The 9,822-nt window shown below is 33.6% G+C and overlaps 1 pseudogene; it reads right to left on the reverse strand.

The window, feature by feature from the left end:
• Positions 1 to 6,980: 6,980 nt before the first annotated feature.
• LOC128169098 (uncharacterized) lies at positions 6,981 to 8,150 on the reverse strand (annotated as a pseudogene).
• Positions 8,151 to 9,822: the final 1,672 nt, after the last annotated feature.

Raw genomic sequence — 9,822 nt, forward strand, 5'->3', positions numbered from 1 at the left:
AACTGAGTATTTTATTTGTTTAAAATTAAAGTTGAAAATTGATATATGAAGTCTTAGTTAATTTAAAGATATTATGGATTATTGAATGAAAAAAATATTAATGAAAGGGGGAAAGGGGTCAATTTCATCACCTGTACTGAAAACCCGTTGTCTTTAAAAAGTTGTTCATTTTTGCCATGTGTTATATAACAGAACAAGAATTTAAAGACCTTAAACGAAGTGTAGAGGAACTTAAAAGATGCCCCGAAATCAGGGAAAACAACATCTAAGAAATTTGGCAAAGTACAAAGTAAATGGTGTTACTTCAACCACATCTGTCATTCTAATGAAGCACGTATAATCATATCCACAAACCTGAATAAAAAAAAACCTGGCTACATTGGCCTAAGTGTTTTATCTGGAAGGGTATTCCCAGAATGTTTTAGCCATATTCTCTGCCAATTTTGTAGACTTAAAACTACAAATACGTGTTAAAAAGGTTTATAATGCAAATTAATGCATTTCCCAAGACGGTTTAAATTTTAACATATAAAGGTTTATAATGCAAATTAATGCGTTTTCCAAGACGGATCAAATTTTAACAAATAAATTATTTTTAAAATATGTTTTTTTTTTCTCAAATTTCCTTAAGTACTACAACGCTTCAATTTGTTATATTACAATGAAACCATTCTAAATTAATGTAGATTCTATATTATTTCAATTGTGACCACGGGCACTATACTGGGCTCCGTATTGTGAAAATGTTTATATAAAATATAGAATGATACGAAGAACTGTAGTGAAGATGCCTCTTGTTTACATTACATGAGCTACTGGAGCATATAATTTAGAGTATGTAGGTTTAAGGCTTGTAATCAAAAGGTTGCTGCATCCAGCCTTACTGTGGTCACTTTTTGTTTCCTTAATCAAGGCACTTCTTCTGCCTGTATGCAGCATTCCACCCAGCTGCAGTAGGTACTGCCCATATTTGGGTTTAACCTGCAATAGTTTTGTGTTCCATCCAGGTTATGCCATCTTCGCAACAAAAAGCATCTTAGATTTGTTAATGAAAACAAGGACGAGCGTGGAGATTATCCCTGAAAACCTTTATGTGTATGCTGTTCCAAAGAGTGTTCATTACATCAGCTGCAGTGCTTCAATAAGAAAGTACTCATATGAGTGTGGAGCTGAGTATCCGGACAAAATAACCCCAACCATTTTAGGAAAACAATATTGCACCTCTTTCTTAGCTGTACTGAAAACCCGTTGTCTTTAAAAAGTTGTTCATTTTTGCCATGTGTTATATAACAGAACAAGAATTTAAAGACCTTAAACGAAGTGTAGAGTAACTTAAAAGATGCCCCGAAATCAGGGAAAACAACATCTAAGAAATTTGGCAAAGTACAAAGAAAATGGTGTTACTTCAACCACATCTGTCATTCTAATGAAGAACGTATAATCATTTCGATGCATTTTTAGAGGCAAACTAGAGGTACTGTGAGCAAGCTCACAATTGATCCCCCCCGCTAAGATAAATACACAAAATTGCAATTAACTTGTAACATTAGATTGTAATTACATAAATGTCTTGTAATGTACATGTAATATTAGAGGATTTCCAAGGAACTGAGGCACCTGAATCCTAGGAGCTGTTCTACTGAGAAAAAGATCATGATCCCACTGCCCCCCGCTTCTAAGAAATTGCGTAAAGCCATTTTTAAGCATATAAATGCCAATCAATAAATAACATATATAATGAACTGTTCCTTTTTTTTTACATTATAATATTTTTAAATTATTTTCATTTTTAAAGCTGTAGAATTATAAGCTATAAAATCATATATTTGAGGGAACTGAGTATTTTATTTGTTTATAATTAAAGTTGAAAATTGATATATGCAGTCTTACTTAATTCAAAGATATTATGGATTATGGAATAAAAACAATATTATTGATAAGGGGGGGGGGGGTCAATTTCATCACCTGTACTGGAAACCGTTCTCTTTAAAAAGTTGTTCTGTTTTGCCATGTGTAATATAACAGAACAAGAATTTAAAGACCTTAAACAAAGTGTAGAGGAACTTAAAAGATGCCCCGAAACCAGGGAAAACAACATCTAAGAAATTTGGCAAAGTACAAAGTAAATGGTGTTACTTCAACCACATATGTCATTCTAATAATAATCATTTCGATGCATTTTTAGAGACAAGTAAAAAATCTTGTTGGTGCAAACCTATGTAAATTTAGCAGTACGTGCAGTGTTGCATCTAAGAGGTATACAAGGATTGTCCATAAAGTTCGTGAAGTACGCGTTTTGGTCATTTTAGATGGTTTTAGGTACACATACTGTACATTTAAATATTCATCATAAAATTTCAAATTAAAACTAGAGTAATTTCGAAATTAAAACTAAAGTAATTTTGATTTTTTTTTTTGCATATAAATAAACTGAAATATTAATATATCAATGGGTCGCGGAACGCACGCACAGCCCGGCGTAAAAAATGTCCCTATATTGAAATTGAGTTTTTAGATATGGAGATATACATTATTCTTATTACAGGGACTATGAGGTCATCAGAGACTGCCCAATATCGTGAAGCCATAAACCCTGCCACAATCATATCCACAAACCTGAAGAAAAAAAACCTGGCTACATTGGCGTAAGTGTTTTATGTGGAAGGGAATTCCCAGAATGTTTTAGCCATCTTCTCTGCCAATTTTGTAGACTTAAAACTACAAATACGTGGTAAAAAAGTTTATAATGCAAATTAATGCGTTTCCCAAGAAAATTCAAATTTCAACATTTAAATTATTTTTAAAAATGTTTTTTTTTTTCAAATTACCTTAAAGCTGCTTGGTCCGATTTTTTTGTAATTACAGTATCAATTTTTTTTTCATACAATTCATTTCTCTTAGAGAGTTATGGACTTTCTCCTATTTACACCAGCAGAATCAGTCTCCTTTCAAAGTTAGAAATATTCAAAGTAAATAAAAATAATTTCTCTTTGAGCAAACGAAAAAACAAACCAAAATGCATCACGGGAATGTTTAGAAAAGGAAACCGCTTGGTTTCGTCCCCCGAATGATTGGGGTTATTCAACCCGTATGCTATGCATCGATGGTAATGAAAGCAGACTTTGGAAATATTAGCGAACAAAACGTACACATGTTTATTTGTAATTTGTCAATGTTGTGAATAATTATCTTGGGACAGATTTTAAATAAAATGGCGAGGTAACATCCCCATTAGACAGTTCAGAAGCCCCATCATGTATAAGTTCATTGCATTTGTAGTAAGGATTCTCTTTATGTGTTAGCATACGCAGGGGAAATCCTGCCAGGGAAATACCCAGCCTCTCTGGCTTTTGTAATGCACCTTGGTTTGACTGGCTATTTATGGTGAAAATACACATTTTGTAAATTGTCAAGAGTTGCGGATACATATATCTTTAAGAGCTTAATATTTGCGTTTAAGGGTTCAAACAATATATAAGGAAAGTATTTAATAGGCCTTCCGTGATCTTATAGTCAGCAAACATGCCATTCTGAAATGACGAGCCTAGATACAACAAATCTGTCGTCTGACCTACTTTCACGTTTTTATGCTAAATCGCAGAAAGTTCTCCAATTATAAATTTTGCACATAAATAAATGGAATGACACAAAACAATTATCATCTACTTCATTGTGATAAAGTTTTACTATGTTTTAAATAAGATTAAGACTGTGCGTATATAATTTCTACACGAATTTCACAGCTACTGGTAATTGGGTCAACACATGGTTTTCTTACCTTAGCCTTTTTAAACAGTTTTCGTATTAAATTTACGTTGACTTCTTAAAATATACACACAAAAAGACAATATATTTCAAATAATATCTGAGCTACTCACGTTATTTTTTCTTTGAAACGTCTGAAAATTTAGATTTTGAGCAGCGCGTCTTCAGTTGACAATCCTCCAGCCATTGTGTTGACAAGTGCGCAGCGGAAGCGCCTGACCGACACAGATGTCGCACCAAACGACTCGCAAAAAGGACGTTTTGATAAAAGATATATATTATTCTTATTCATAATTGAAAAAAAAAATAATAGGATTAACAGTCAAACTTGTTGACGAGCTAAATTAAAATATATTGTTTTCTATAATGCTGTTAATCGCATGGAATCCATATTTGGTAAAAGAGGCGGAGCTTAGCAGAGTTACGTCACATCTAATTATCCCCTTATTAGCATATCTTCTACCGATGTAGCCTTAACTGTCCTGCGTGAAATAAAAAATGCATAAAATAATATTTCTTTACGAAATTCAATACTAGCACATGTTCACAGGCATTATGAACTCTGCTCTGTACCAGAACATCTTGGCCGACAACTTACTTCCTTTTGTTGAAGAACACTTTCCTGATGGATTCCGCTTTTATCAGGTATTTAAATGTTCTTATGTACATGTTTAAATATCTTAAAGTCTTTGTATGATTATATATGGTTTATAAATGAACCACAAGTTCAAGATTTTGTTTATTTTGCTTGTTTGATAAATGAGAATAGTTCATGGCAAAATATGTATCACAATTGATACACAACCTGTGATCAATATCAGTCGTCTGACCTTTGGCAATTGCACGGATATTGGAGTCTCGGGTTGATATGGAATTAAGAAATAAAGTACGAGTTTTCGTGAATGTTGCAGAATAACCTCCGAGGTCGAGAAATGTTGTTTTGAAATATAAAAGCCGAGGCGTTAGCCGAGGCTTTTATATTTCAAACAACATTTCGAGACCGAGGAGGTTATCCTGCAACATTCACGATAACAAGAACTTTATTTCTATTCTACTAACAGCCCAGTATTTCTATAGATCGTTTCTTCTATAGAGAGACGATCTAGGTCATTTTGACGGCTGTTCCGTGTAACCCCAACGGTTTTGTTAGTAATGTTTACATGTGTATCGATCAAAGGAATCACATGCAGACGACAGACGTTTTCTTTGGATTTTTAATACTCTTCACTTATTTATAAAATATCTTTGAATCATGTTCCTAATATTTTAAGGGCAATTTAATACGATTATTACTACTACACGTGATATATTTTATGAAAAAACATGCAGTGAAAATGTGTTAGGGAGGTCTTAGGAACAGCCGCATTGATCTCTTAAAAATAAACATTTGAGGCAATACACATCCTTTTGACTGGAACTAACACGTGAAATTGACATGGTTTTAAAAAAAATTACGGTTTGAATTTGTACTTTCATGATCAGTGCGAGACAAATAGGTATTTCTGATCTGATAATTTACTGATGACGTTCGTGGTATATTGGAGAATAATGTCCGCGGCATCTCTTTGATCTCGGCAATAACTGTAGTAGAATGTGATACATATTTCGACAAGTAATGTATTGTTGTTTTTATTATATATTTGAATTTATAAAGCTAATTATTATTTTCATGTGGAAAAGTACAAGTTTTTTCTCCCCATCTCAAAAACCATGTATTTGTGACATCCAAGCGTACTGCAATGTTAAAATTATGACGTCTGAGTTTCAACTTTAATGCACAAAAAAAGAGATAAAGGTCCGAGGTATTCCGAATGAAAAATACCAACTTAAGGTGCTCTGGAAATGTGTAATAAAGTGTGATGATGGGGGAGGGGTGATGGGTAATAAAGGCGCATGTCTCAGTTTACATCAGATGTTCAACAATCTTATTAATACTTTAAACCAAGTATATGAATAAAGTTTCTAATTCCGTTTTGAAATAATTTACAGGAGAATGACTCGAAACATACAAGCAGATCAACAAAAAAATGGATGAGAGAGAAGGGAATGCTGGATTCCGTTATGAAGTCACCCGCATCGTCGCCTGACCTTAACCCTATTGAGAGCCACTAACTTCAAATTTGTGATGTGTTGAACATGATCAGAATATTTTTTGACATTTTGATAACTTGACATTTTGCTGCTTAATCATTTACCAAGAAACATACAATATGAAAATACAATATAATATATTTAATTTAAGCGTAATGTTGTTTTTGGTTTTTATCAAGGGTTGTTTCTTTTAAACAAAATACTGTACGCCTGTTGTTCCCAGACAATACAAACCAGACTTAAGAGAAAACCTGTCTTGTTTTAAAGATGTTTTTTCTTGCAAGTGGTCTATACATTTTGATAAAATATATATTTACTGGCACATAAAATATACATCAGCTCTAATGAATGCACGAAAATCATTAAAAATGTTTTGGTTTCTGATTGATCTTCAAATACCCTTTATCAATGTGATGCAATTATAACTGATTAAAAAATTGTGGTAATCGCTTTTGTCTTTGATGCAAAAATATTTTGTATCCATCATCTGATGAATGAACCATTAAATTAAATTTTGTGAAAACGACCTTTTAACATTTTTGATTCATTTTTATGTTCATTTCTTAGAGCGGAAATTTATTTCCTTAGACATTGCTTTGATTGATCAAATTATTTTTTTATCATATTGGTTTTACATGATGAGAACAAGAGATTAAAATGTGTAAAAAAATGTTTTATTGACTCCCATTGAAATGGCATCTCACAAGGTCATGTAAGTGATATCAAGTATGTCCATTATAAAGACGTTCAAAATGCATGCACATGCTGCATGTTAAATACTCTGGTGCACAACCAAAAATCCCTTAGACTATAAAATAAAGCTAATCATTACATCATCATTCTCTGAAATCAAAAAATAAACTATATACCACCCCCAAATACCACTGTAAACAATAACATGTACTTTGAGGTGAACAGGAATTAAATAAGATAGGTTTTCATGTAAGCATGATAAATCACATCTACCTAACAGAGTTTATATACATGTAACATGACAAAGTATGAAAACATTTGACTAAATTATACATAAACCATGAAACAGTAGATATGAAATTAGATGAATTTGAAATTTCCAAAAATAAAAAAAAATTATTGATTGTTGTTACAGCCAAGTCACTGCTTCTTCAGACCTTGTTTTCCTTTTTATGCACTGCAAGTAGTCCATTGTTCACTGAGTTAATGGCCTGCCTGAATCCATCTGCGCGTCTGTCATAGTTGTCTATGTACAAATGTACAAGGCTGTGGCGTCGTCTTGGTGACATCTTTGCCTTTCCCTTTTTCCCATTGAAATTCATTTTGGTCATCATTTCTTCTTCACTAAACAAAAGTTTGGTCATTGACCACAGGAAATTCCACAGTTCCCTGGGACAATATCTTTCGGAGACTGGACGTCAACGATAGTGGCGTTTGCAGGGCAGGGTATCAAGATGGAGTTGTTTGCCACTGCAAAGTCCAGAGAGGAGGGGATGGAATTTGTCCTGGCAGTTTTCTCTCTAGAACAACTGAATAGCACTGAGTGGCTGCCTCTTTTGTTGGGTTTCCTGAGCAACCTCATTAGCTGGAACTGATGTTGGTCTTGGGGTCTGGAGCTGCCTGAGACATTCACTGAGGCCTCTTATCTCCTGTGGTGGCGTTTCAATTAGTTCAAAGATTTTGTTCAGTTCCAGGTTGGTTTCCGCCTGGGTACTCTGAATGTTACTAAGTTTTTTGCAGCATTGAACTTTTTTCACAAAGGGTGTACACCACACATCCATATTGGATCTTGAAAGTTTCACATTTCTGGCCTTCTCACATGCTGACCGAAGTTCTTGTTCGTTGCTCAAGACGAGAACTGACTGTAATCCACAGCTCGATTTATTTTCTTCGTTATTTCCCACCAATTGTTCTGGTCGCTGTTTGGCACTGCTGCTTTCTTTCTCGTTTCCCTTGCACCTTGGAAGAGAATCCTCAGTGATCTACCATCAGCCTGTCAAAAAGAAAAATGTATATAATCTTTTTCTATGCAACAGACATATATCCCACTACAAAGCTAGGACCAAAAGAAAAATTACTGTTTGTTTGGAACCTGCCTCAATGAAATACCCCTGGTGATGCCAATTCCAAACAAAGCAAAAAGTAGAGAACTTTTTTAATATGATTATTTTATGGTTATTATGATTCTCAGCCTATTTTTATAAAAAAAAAAATAAAAATAAACAAGAGGACAATGGGCCACATCGCTCACCTGAGGAACAGTAGGTATGATATAATCAGCTTAATGGAGTCATTTTACAAACCATCTGGACAATGTACATTGTTATACTTTCATGTTAAATACTGAAATCTGATTGGTTAAGACGCAGTTAATAATATTTACTATTACCCTCAGCGTTAGCAACGCACTTGGCAACGGGTAACATTAAAAAATGTTACATGCGCGAAAATTATGCGCGTACGGTTCGCTGTAGAATTAACGTTATTCCTATATAAAAGCAGTAAAATTTTCTTAAAATTTTTAAAAAAGACATTCAGTATAACAAAATAAATAGTGCCTGTTTGGGAGGATAACAGTTGAAATTGACACCCCTCGAAAACCATTGTCAACCTCCGCTTCGCGTCGGTTGACAATGGTTTTCTCGGGGTGTCAATTTCAACTGTTACCCTCCCAAACAGGCACTATTTATATAATAATACATGTAGATACTCTACAAATAAAATCCATTTTCCCCCTGGATATTTTTATGTTTATAATCGTTAGTCCCTTTTCTAACAGGATGAATTTATAGTCATATCACAAGTTGAGTATTGCAGTTCTCAAAAAGATCCTTAACAATTGTTTATATATGGGATATAAACCTACATCAAACTCTAAACCTCCTGTACGTCCAAATAAAAAACATGGTTGAAATTGGCCCAGTGGTTCTGGAGAAGATTTTCAAAATGTAAAATGTTTATGGACAGACAGACAGACGGACACACATTTAGGCATACATTGGGTACTTTGTGTCCAAAACATTATTGGGTACATGACATCGTTTCACACGAGAATACATTGATTGGATAAGCTTTGCAGATGACATGAATTGGGTATTAACCAATGTCCATCGTGCTCTTGGGTACATACTCAGTAATTATGAATATTACTGTGCATATCTGAAAGAAAATTATTAAAAGAATTATATTTTTATAAACCATATTGAATAACTAAATATTTTTATATTTTATTACAGAACCCCTTTGAAAATCTTAACATGATCAACAGTTTCACTACATTTATTACAATGCATATGCATGATGTTCTTTTCTCTGAGCACACTCGTGTATTACTGACAATATCAACAAAATGTAAATTAAGACATACATGAAACTCTATCAAAAGTTAAAATCTTAATTACTTCAGTCTTTTGAGGTCATTCCAATTTTTTTTCTTAATGGTCCCCCATTTTTCCCCCATAATACTCCTCCGGCCTTTTTGTTGCTTTCAATAAGTCGTCGGCACATTTTCATACCAGGAAGTGTTTTGGATTTGTAAAAGTCAGAAAAATATTCCTTGACTTCTTTTTCTTCCTGTTTGGACCATTTTACTCTTGTTGCTATATAAAATATATACAGGTAATATAAAAACATGTATACATTGGCATTGAAGCAAAGTCCTAGTAAATGGCTATGGAGTATCATTTTTGTGCTAGTGCCAATACTTGTGATGTAATAAGTGATTTAATAACAACTTTTTCCTGTACTTAACGGCTTAAACAGGTTGGGAAAAATTACCTTATAGCGAAACAGTCTCGTTAAAGTGCGAATATTCCTTTTTACAGTAATAAAAAAAATCCCAAACATAAGGGGTTTTAACATGATTTTTTGATACAATGTGTCTGTTAAACTCTGCCCTATTGTAAACTTTGTGGAAATGTATGCTTCTTTCAACTGACCTTCCTGACAAGAAATACCACTCCTTGTGAGAACAAAATGATTTCTAACTCACGG

This window comes from Crassostrea angulata, unplaced genomic scaffold (assembly GCF_025612915.1).
Source record: "Crassostrea angulata isolate pt1a10 unplaced genomic scaffold, ASM2561291v2 HiC_scaffold_98, whole genome shotgun sequence".
NCBI lineage: Eukaryota > Metazoa > Mollusca > Bivalvia > Ostreida > Ostreidae > Magallana > Magallana angulata.